The sequence below is a fragment of the Heptranchias perlo genome, unplaced genomic scaffold (assembly GCF_035084215.1).
Source record: "Heptranchias perlo isolate sHepPer1 unplaced genomic scaffold, sHepPer1.hap1 HAP1_SCAFFOLD_1219, whole genome shotgun sequence".
Classification (NCBI taxonomy): Eukaryota; Metazoa; Chordata; class Chondrichthyes; order Hexanchiformes; family Hexanchidae; genus Heptranchias; species Heptranchias perlo.
Genome location: NW_027138450.1, coordinates 7,501 through 17,500, shown reverse-complemented (window position 1 = coordinate 17,500; position 10,000 = coordinate 7,501).

The following is a 10,000-nucleotide window of genomic DNA, read 5'->3' as shown; positions in this document are numbered from 1 at the left end:
TCACCAATGCAGTTGGTTAATGAGTTGCCAAATGTAAAGTTGGTTAATCAGTTGCCAAATATAAATTTGGTTAATGAGTTGCCACTTCAACTTTTCACTGCGGTTGGTTACAGTTAGTGTTCTCGGGCTTAATAGTCGCCCAAGGGGGTGTATAGCGGTCGATGGCCGTTGTGGAGTGCGTTTATTGTGGGTTGATTTTGACTTTGCCTGGCTGGTGGAATTTGTGGGAGGCAGGCAAGGGGATTGGTGTGGGTTGGTTGGCCGGAAGGGAGCTGCTTGCATTGGGGTGTTATCCTGACTTTGTTTCGCTGGTGAGAGTAGGCAGCGGCAGGCAGGCAAGCGAATGTCGTGTGGGGTGCAGTGAGAGGTTGTAATGACGCTGCTTTGCAGCTGACCATGTGCCCTGATTTGTGACGCCCGTTTGGAGGCTGATATCTCAGGAAGGCCGAGGCCGATTTCCTCCGGGTATGGCTCGTTGCGTGCGGCAGGAGGAGGCGCAGCGTACGGTACCGAGCACTGGGAGGTGCGGTGCTGCCCGCCGGAGTGACAGCGAAAGGCTGCGCACCGCTTTCCGCCTGGTAACTCGGCGTCCGTGAGACCGACCGACTCCGCTTTATCGCCGGAGCTAGAGTGGGGCAAGGGGCACGGTTGAGTACCGGAAGGATGACGTTCGCACACGGGGAAGTCGAGTGCCGGGCCGCTGAAAGCGAGCAGGGTGCCACCGACTCTTCGGGCCCACTCGGAGGCTGATATCTCAGGAAGGCCGAGGCCGATTTCCTCCGGGTATGGCTCGTTGCGTGCGGCAGGAGGAGGCGCAGCGTACGGTACCGAGCACTGGGAGGTGCGATGCTGCCCGCCGGAGTGACAGCGAAAGGCTGCGCACCGCTTTCCGCCTGCTAACTCGGCGTCCGTGAGACCGACCGACTTCGCTTTACCGCCGGAGCTAGAGTGGGGCAAGGGGCACGGTTGGGTACCGGAACGATCACGTTCGCACACCGGGAAGTCGAGTGCCGGGTCTCGAAACGGAGCCGGGTCGGCCCAATTTAAAACGGAGAATAGAGTGCTGCCCTCTGCGGGTGAAAACCTGGAAGTACGTTGGTTAATGATTTCCAGTTCACCCCGCTTGGTCAGGCCCACTCGGAGGCGGATAACTCCGGAACGCCGAGGCCGATTTCCTCCGGGTATGGCTCGTTGCGTGCGGCAGGAGGCGGCGCAGCGTACGGTACCGAGCACTCGGAGATGCGGTGCTGCCCGCCGGAGTGACAGCGAAAGGCTGCGCACCGCTTTCCGCCTGGTAACTCGGCGTCCGTGAGACCGACCGACTCCGCTTTAGCACCGGAGCTAGAGTGGGGCAAGGGGCACCGAAGGGTACCGGAACGATCACGTTCGCATACCGGGAAGTCGAGTGACGGGCCGCTGAAAGCGAGCAGGGTGCCACCGCTCGGGGCCCCGGTTTGTCCGTCCCACCCGGAGGCCCATATCTCCGGAAGGCACAGGCCGATTTCCTCCGGGTATGGCTCGTTGTGTGCGGCCGGACCAGGCGCAGCGGACGGTACCGAGCACTGGGAGGTGCGATGCTGCCCGCCGGAGTGACAGCGAAAGGCTGCGCACCGCTTTCCGCCTGCTAACTCGGCGTCCGTGAGACCGACCGACTCCGCTTTACCGCCGGAGCTAGAGTGGGGCAAGGGGCACGGTTGAGTACCGGAAGGATGACGTTCGCACACCGGGAAGTCGACTAGCGGGCCGCCGAAAGCGAGCTCGGGGCCCCGGTTTGTCCGTCCCACCCGGAGGCCCATATCTCCGGAAGGCACAGGCCGATTTCCACCGGGTATGGCTCGTTGTGTGCGGCCGGACCAGGCGCAGCGGACGGTACCGAGCACTCGGAGGTCGGGCGCTGCCCGCCGGAGGTACAGCGAAAGGCTGCAAACCACTTTCCGCCGCCTCCCTCCGCGGGCGTGAGACCGACGGTCGTCGGGTTTAGTTCCGCGGCTAGAGCAGGACGAGGGGCAGCGAACGGTACCGGAACGAACCCGGTCGCACACCGGGAAGTCGAGTGCCGGGTCTCGAAACGGAGCCGGGTCGGCCCAGTTTAAAACGGAGAAGAGAGTGCTGCCCTCTGCGGGTGAAAACATGGAAGTACGTTGGTTAATGATTTCCAGTTCACCCCGCTTGGTCAGGCCCACTCGGAGGCGGATAACTCCGGAACGCCGAGGCCGATTTCCTCCGGGTATGGCTCGTTGCGTGCGGCAGGAGGAGGCGCAGCGTTCGGTACCGAGCACTCGGAGGTGCGGTGCTGCCCGCCGGAGTGACAGCGAAAGGCTGCGCACCCCTTTCCGCCTGCTAACTCGGCGTCCGTGAGACCGACCGACTCCGCTTTAGCACCGGAGCTAGAGTGGGGCAAGGGGCACCGAAGGGTACCGGAACGATGACGTTCGCACACCGGGAAGTCGAGTGCCGGGCCGCCGAAAGCGAGCAGGGTGCCACCGCTCGGGGCCCCGGTTTGTCCGTCCCACCCGGAGGCCCATATCTCCGGAAGGCACAGGCCGATTTCCTCCGGGTATGGCTCGTTGTGTGCGGCCGGACCAGGCGCAGCGGACGGTACCGAGCACTCGGAGGTCGGGCGCTGCCCGCCGGAGGTACAGCGAAAGGCTGCAAACCACTTTCCGCCGCCTCCCTCCGCGGGCGTGAGACCGACGGTCGTCGGGTTTAGTTCCGCGGCTAGAGCAGGACGAGGGGCAGCGAACGGTACCGGAACGAACCCGGTCGCACACCGGGAAGTCGAGTGCCGGGTCTCGAAACGGAGCCGGGTCGGCCCAGTTTAAAACGGAGAAGAGAGTGCTGCCCTCTGCGGGTGAAAACATGGAAGTACGTTGGTTAATGATTTCCAGTTCACCCCGCTTGGTCAGGCCCACTCGGAGGCGGATAACTCCGGAACGCCGAGGCCGATTTCCTCCGGGTATGGCTCGTTGCGTGCGGCAGGAGGAGGCGCAGCGTTCGGTACCGAGCACTCGGAGGTGCGGTGCTGCCCGCCGGAGTGACAGCGAAAGGCTGCGCACCCCTTTCCGCCTGCTAACTCGGCGTCCGTGAGACCGACCGACTCCGCTTTAGCACCGGAGCTAGAGTGGGGCAAGGGGCACCGAAGGGTACCGGAACGATGACGTTCGCACACCGGGAAGTCGAGTGCCGGGCCGCCGAAAGCGAGCAGGGTGCCACCGCTCGGGGCCCCGGTTTGTCCGTCCCACCCGGAGGCCCATATCTCCGGAAGGCACAGGCCGATTTCCTCCGGGTATGGCTCGTTGCGTGCGGCCGGACCAGGCGCAGCGGACGGTACCGAGCACTCGGAGGTCGGGCGCTGCCCGCCGGAGGTACAGCGAAAGGCTGCAAACCACTTTCCGCCGCCTCCCTCCGCGGGCGTGAGACCGACGGTCGTCGGGTTTGTTTCCGCGGCTAGAGCAGGACGAGGGCAGCGAACGGTACCGGAAGGAACCCGGTCGCACACCGGGAAGTCGACTAGCGGGCCGCCGAAAGCGAGCACGGGGCCCCGGTTTGTCCGTCCCACCCGGAGGCCCATATCTCTGGAAGGCACAGGCCGATTTCCACCGGGTATGGCTCGTTGTGTGCGGCAGGACCAGGCGCAGCGGACGGTACCGAGCACTCGGAGGTCGGGCGCTGCCCGCCGGAGGTACAGCGAAAGGCTGCAAACCACTTTCCGCCACCTCCCTCCGCGGGCGTGAGACCGACGGTCGTCGGGTTTGTCTCCGCGGCTAGAGCAGGACGAGGGGCAGCGAACGGTACCGGAACGAACCCGGTCGCACACCGGGAAGTCGACCAGCGGGCCGCCGAAAGCGTGCTCGGGTCCCCGGTTTGTCTGTCCCACCCGGAGGCTGATATCTGAGGAAGTCCGAGGCCGATTTCCTCCGGCTAACTCGGCGGGCAATGTGTCCCCCCCCCACCATCTTCGGCTGATTACCGTGGCTGGACCGGATCAAGGAGCAACGGAACCGTGCCAGAACGACGTCGGTCGGACGGCGTGAACTGATAGTGCCGAGGCCGGAAACCGAGCCGGAAATGTGCACCGATTTATTGGTCCCACTCGCAGGCCCATATCTCCGGAAGGCGAGGCCGATTTCCTCCGGGTATGGTTCGCTGCGTGCAGCCGGAAGGGGAGCAGCGGACGGCACTGAGCAGCCGGAGGTGCGGCGCTGCCCGCCGGAGCTGCAAGCGAAAGGCTGCGCACCGCTTTCCGCTGGCTAACTCGGCGGCCGTCAGGCCGACCGACTCCGCTTCAGCACGGGAGCTGGAGTCGGGCAAGGGGCACCGAAGGGTACCGGAAGGATCACGTTCGGACACCGGGAAGTCGAGTGCCGGGCCGCCGAAAGCGAGCTCGGGCCCCGGTTTGTCCGTCCCACCCGGAGGCCCATATCTCGAGAAGGCACAGGCCGATTTCCTCCGGGTTTGGCTCGCTGCGTGCGGCCGGACGAGGCGCAGCGAACGGTACCGAGCACTCGGAGGTGCGGCGCTGCCCGCCGGAGGTACAGCGAAAGGCTGCAAACCGCTTTCCGCCTCCTCTCCCCTCGGGCGTGAGACCGACGGTCGTCTGGTTTGCTTCCGCGGCAAGAGCAGGACGAGGGGCACCGAGCGGTACCAGAACGAACCCGGTCGCACACCGGGATGTGGAGTGCCCGGCCCAAACCCGCTACCCCCCCCCCCCCCCCCAACACCCGAAAGCGAGCCCCGGTTTGTGGATTAAAAGTGAAGCGGCAAAGATTTGTAAACAGCGTGAAATGATGAACCAGAAGCCCAAAGTAATGGTGGGAATAAAAGTTCCAAAATGTGAAATGGTGAACCAGAAGTTGTGTGAACTGTTTAACCCAAAGTGGCAAAAATGGATTAAAAGGGTGAAATGATCGACCGCAAAGCAGGGCAAGCATTAAACAAAAGCAGCAGCATTTTTTAAAAAGGGACAAATGGTTTACCAGAATCCCAAAAGAATGCTCAGAGACTTAAGTCCAAAGGGGAAATGGTTAACCAGTAGCTGGTGAACTGCTTAACCCAAAGTGGGAAAAAGGATAAAAAAGGGGTGAACTGATCAACCAGAAGTCGACAACAATGTGCGGCGATTAAGTCTGAAAGAGGGAAAGGTTGACCGGAAAGCAGGGAAATGATTAAACAAAAGCAGAAAAATTCAGTAAAAAGGGGCAAGTGGTGAACCAGAAGTTGGGTGAACTGCTTAACCAAAAGTGGGAAAGAGGATTAAAAGGGGAGAAATGTTGAACCAGATGTCGAAAACAATGCGCGGCGATGAAGTCTGAAAGAGGAAAAGGTTGACCGCAAAGCAGGGAAAGGATTAAACAGAAGCAGCAATATCTTTTAAAAAGGGACAAATGGTGAACCAGAATCCCAAAAGAATGCTCAGAGACTTAAGTCCCAAAGGGCAAATGGTTAACCAGAAGCTGGGTGAACTGTTTAACCAAAAGTGGGAAAAAGGATTAAAATGTTGTGAAATGATTAACCAGAAGGCGAAAGCAAAGTGCGGCGGCGAAGTCCTAAAGGGAAAAGGTTGACCATAAAGCAGGGAAATGATTAAACAAAAGCGGAAAAATTCAGTAAGAAGGGGCAAATGGTTAACCAGAAGTTGGGTGAACTGCTTAACCAAAGTGGGAAAAAGGATTAAAAGGGGAGAAATGTTTAACCAGATGTCGAAAACAATGCGCGGCGATGAAGTCTGAAAGAGGAATAGGTCGACCGCAAAGCAGGGAAATGATTAAACAAAAGCAGAAAAATTCAGTAAAAAGGGGCAAATGGTGAACCAGAAGCTGGGTGAACTGCTTAACCAAAAGTGGGAAAAAGGATTAAAAGGGGAGAAATGTTGAACCAGATGTCGAAAACAAGGTGCGGCGATGAAGTCTGAAAGAGGAATAGGTCGACCGCAAAGCAGGGAAAGGTTTAATCAAAAGCAGCAATATCTTTTAAAAAGGGACAAATGGTGAACCAGAATCACAAAAGAATGCTCAGAGACTTAAGTCCCAAAGGGGAAATGGTTAACCAGTAGCTGGGTGAACTGTCCAACCCAAAGTGGGAAAAAGGATTAAAAGGGGTGAAATGATTAACCAGGAGGCTAAAGCAATGTGCCGCGGTGAAGTCCTAAAGGGGAAAAGGTTGACCAGAAAGCAGGGAAAGCATTAAACAAAAGCGGCAACATTTTTAAAAAGTGGCAAATGGTTAACCAGAATCCCAAAAGAATGCTCAGAGACTTAAGTCCCAAAGGGGAAATGGTGAACCAGAAGCTGGGTGAACTGGTGAACCAAAAGTGGGAAAAAGGATTAAAAGGGGAGAAATGATTAACCAGGAGGCTGAAGCAATGTGCCGCGGTGAAGTCCTAAAGGGTAAAAGGTTGACAAGAAAGCAGGGAAATGATTAAACCAAAGCGGAAAAATTCAGTATAATGGGGCAAATGGTTAACCAGAAGCTGGGTGAAATGGTTAACCAAAAGTGGCAAAAAAAGATTTAAAGGGGAAAAATGATTAACCAGAAGTCGACAACAATGCTCGGCGATGAAGTCTGAAAGGGAAAAGGTTGACCAGAAAGCAGGGAAACGATTAAACAAAAGCGGCAACATTTTTTAAAAAGTGGCAAATGGTTAACCAGAATCCCAAAGAATGCTCAGAGACTAAGTCCCAAAGGGGAAATGGTTAACCAGAAGCTGGGGGAAATGGTTAACCAAAAGTTGCAAAAATGATTAAAAGGGGTGAAATGATTAACCAGGAGGCTGAAGCAATGTGCCGCGGTGAAGTCCTAAAGGGGAAAAGGTTGACCACAAAGCAGGGAAAGCATTAAACAAAAGCGGCAACATTTTTTAAAAATTGGCAAATGATTAACCAGAATCCCAAAAGAATGCTCAGAGACTAAGTCCCAAAGGGGAAATGGTTAACCAGAAGCAGGGGGAAATGGTTAACCAAAAGTTGCAAAAATGATTAAAAGGGGTGAAATGATTAACCAGGAGGCTGAAGCAATGTGCCGCGGTGAAGTCCTAAAGGGGAAAAGGTTGACCACAAAGCAGGGAAAGCATTAAACAAAAGCGGCAACATTTTTAAAAAAGTGGCAAATGATTAACCAGAATCCCAAAAGAATGCTCAGAGACTAAGTCCCAAAGGGGAAATGGTTAACCAGAAGCTGGGGGAAATGGTTAACCAAAAGTTGCAAAAATGATTAAAAGGGGTGAAATGATTAACCAGGAGGCTAAAGCAATGTGCCGCGGTGAAGTCTGAAAGAGGGAAAGGTTGACCAGAAAGCATTAAACAAAAGTGGCAACATTTAAAATAATTGGCAAATGGTTAACCAGAATCCCAAAAGAATGCTCAGAGACTAAGTCCCAAAGGGGAAATGGTTAACCAGAAGCTGGGGGAAATGGTTAACCAAAAGTTGCAAAAATGATTAAAAGGGGTGAAATGATTAACCAGGAGGCTAAAGCAATGTGCCGCGGTGAAGTCCTAAAGGGAAAGGTTGACCAGAAAGCAGGGAAAGCATTAAACAAAAGCGGCAACATTTTTTAAAAGTGGCAAATGGTTAACCAGAATCCCAAAAGAATGCTCAGAGACCAAGTCCCAAAGGGAAATGGTTAACCAGAAGCTGGGGGAAATGGTTAACCAAAAGTTGCAAAAATGATTAAAAGGGGTGAAATGATTAACCAGGAGGCTGAAGCAATGTGCCGCGGTGAAGTCTGAAAGAGGGAAAGGTTGACCAGAAAGCATTAAACAAAAGTGGCAACATTTTTTAAAATTGGCAAATGGTTAACCAGAATCCCAAAAGAATGCTCACAGACTAAGTCCAAAGGGGAAATGGTTAACCAGAAGCTGGGTGAAATGGTTAACCAAAAGTTACAAAAATGATTAAAAGGGGTGAAATGATCAACCAGAAGTCGAAAACAATGTGCGGCGATGAAGTCCTAAGGTGGAAAAGTTACCCAGAAGGCAGGGAAATGATCAAACGAAAGCAGCCAAAAAATTATTAAAAGAGGGGAACTGATGAACCAAAAGATGAGAAACGGCCCGCAGAGACTAAGTCCAAAACGGGAACTGGTGAACCGGAAATGATTAACCAAAAACTAAGTCCGAAGAGGGAACTGGTAACCAGAACTGAGTAACCCGATTTTTAAAATTAATTATAAATGGGGAAACGATTGAGCAAAAGGCGGAAATTAAGTCACAGGGACCAGGTCCGAAAGGGCAAGAGGTTACCCCGTAGGGGGCATTCGTCAACTCAATCTGAAAATTTTGGAGGCAAATCTGACCAAAATGCGGAAATCGGACCACACCGCGAGGGGCGCCATTCGACGGGGCAGGGGTAGACGCGTCGAACGGTGCCTGAAGGTCCCGGCTGCGACACGTGAGTCCGGAGATATGGCCAGTCAAAGTCTGATGGGAGGTACCGAAGCCGAAAAATCGAAACGCGTTTGCGGCGATTCGGTGTCAGAAAGTCGGTCACGAATTCAAATTCGTCCCGCTGATTCGCCAATTGCCAGCCGGTTCCGGGGGGATTGGCGGGGTACCTGCAGGATAGTAAGAGGTGGCATGTCGAGACTTAGCCTGTTTACCAGACTTGTGTCCAGCGCCTCCAGGTCTGCAGAGACCGACCCGGGCTGCCGCCCAACCGACTTTTAAGCCTTTTGGGAGTGGGAATTTTTCCCATTTTTCCCCATTTTTCGGGTTTTTTGGTCGGGCTTGAAAACGGCGGCCCCGAGGCCTCCCGGGGCTGGCGGGCTTCGGCTCCCTTGCGAGAGGGTCCGAATTCCACCCGTTTAAGCCCAGAAAGGAGTTCGGAAGTCAGTCGGTCGAGGGAACCCCTTCGGAAGTCCGACGGGGATGGATTCGGCCGGCGTTTCGGATCTCCGGTCAGAGGATTCCCCCCCTGGGCGGGGGGGTGCGAGTAGCTGCCGGCAAACGGTCCCTTGCACTTGTGGCACAAAAAGTCCGAGCACAGGTTAATGAGTTGGCCGCGGAAGCCCCTATGCCGAAATGAGAAAGCCCCCGTTGCGGGATTTAGTGACGCATCTGCGGCCGGAGGTGGGAGGCCGTCCTGCCGAATTGACACTTGTCATTCGGGCACCTAGGGATTGGTCGGGTACCCGGAGATTTTCGAGAACACGATTTTCAGAGCTTTCTCTGACAGCCCAGGTGCACTTTAAGAGTGCCTGAAAAAGTGACACTTGGCAAAAGGCTCTCAATTTCAAAGCGGAGACCTTTACAAGAGCACTCGGAAGTCACCTGTCAGCATTTAAAGCTACATCAGGCGGCAATTTTCGAACTCTTTGTCAGTCTGAAATCGTGTTGAGCCTCGACAGCGTCGGGCTCAGGCAGGAGGAGCTTGCCAGCAGAGAGAGGCTCACCATGGATTGCTGGTGGATGCTTTCGAAAACATATACACATTATATTATATTATAATAATATAAAGAAAAAAAGAGTTCTCAAAATCTCTGTGACACTTTGCAGATTTTTTTGAAAGCCAATAAAGAGAACTCTTTAACTTGAAAGTCACCTGTGCCGGCATAGCGATGACTTTAAAACAGGTTGACACTTTCGAGCCGCGGCGGCTCTGAATCACCCCAGACACCAAGTGTGTTTGTGGGCAAGGCACCGCGGCCGGTGGGCTGCTTTTATAATAACGGGCACGCAGACTTTTTGAGAGGAATCGGTACTCTCTTCCGATCGATTTGGCGACTCGCGTCCGACATGGGAGGGCCCGAGCGGTCCAGCCAAGGCTGGTGTTCAGGCTCGTCAGGTTCCTCTCTCTGTCCCAAGTGGCAGACGGACAGTTTTAAAAGTCAGTGGGTTTTGTCGGCACGACTCTCCTGTTCACCCGCTGGCGTATTGCTCTCTTGTGAGGCCGAGAAGTCCACCTGTGTTGTCTAACAGAGGTCCGATTCAAGCTCCAGAGCCCGGGTGTCTGCCGTCTCGAGTGGAGCGGGAATGTGCACAGCAAGTCCCGTTCTGGTAGCTGAACA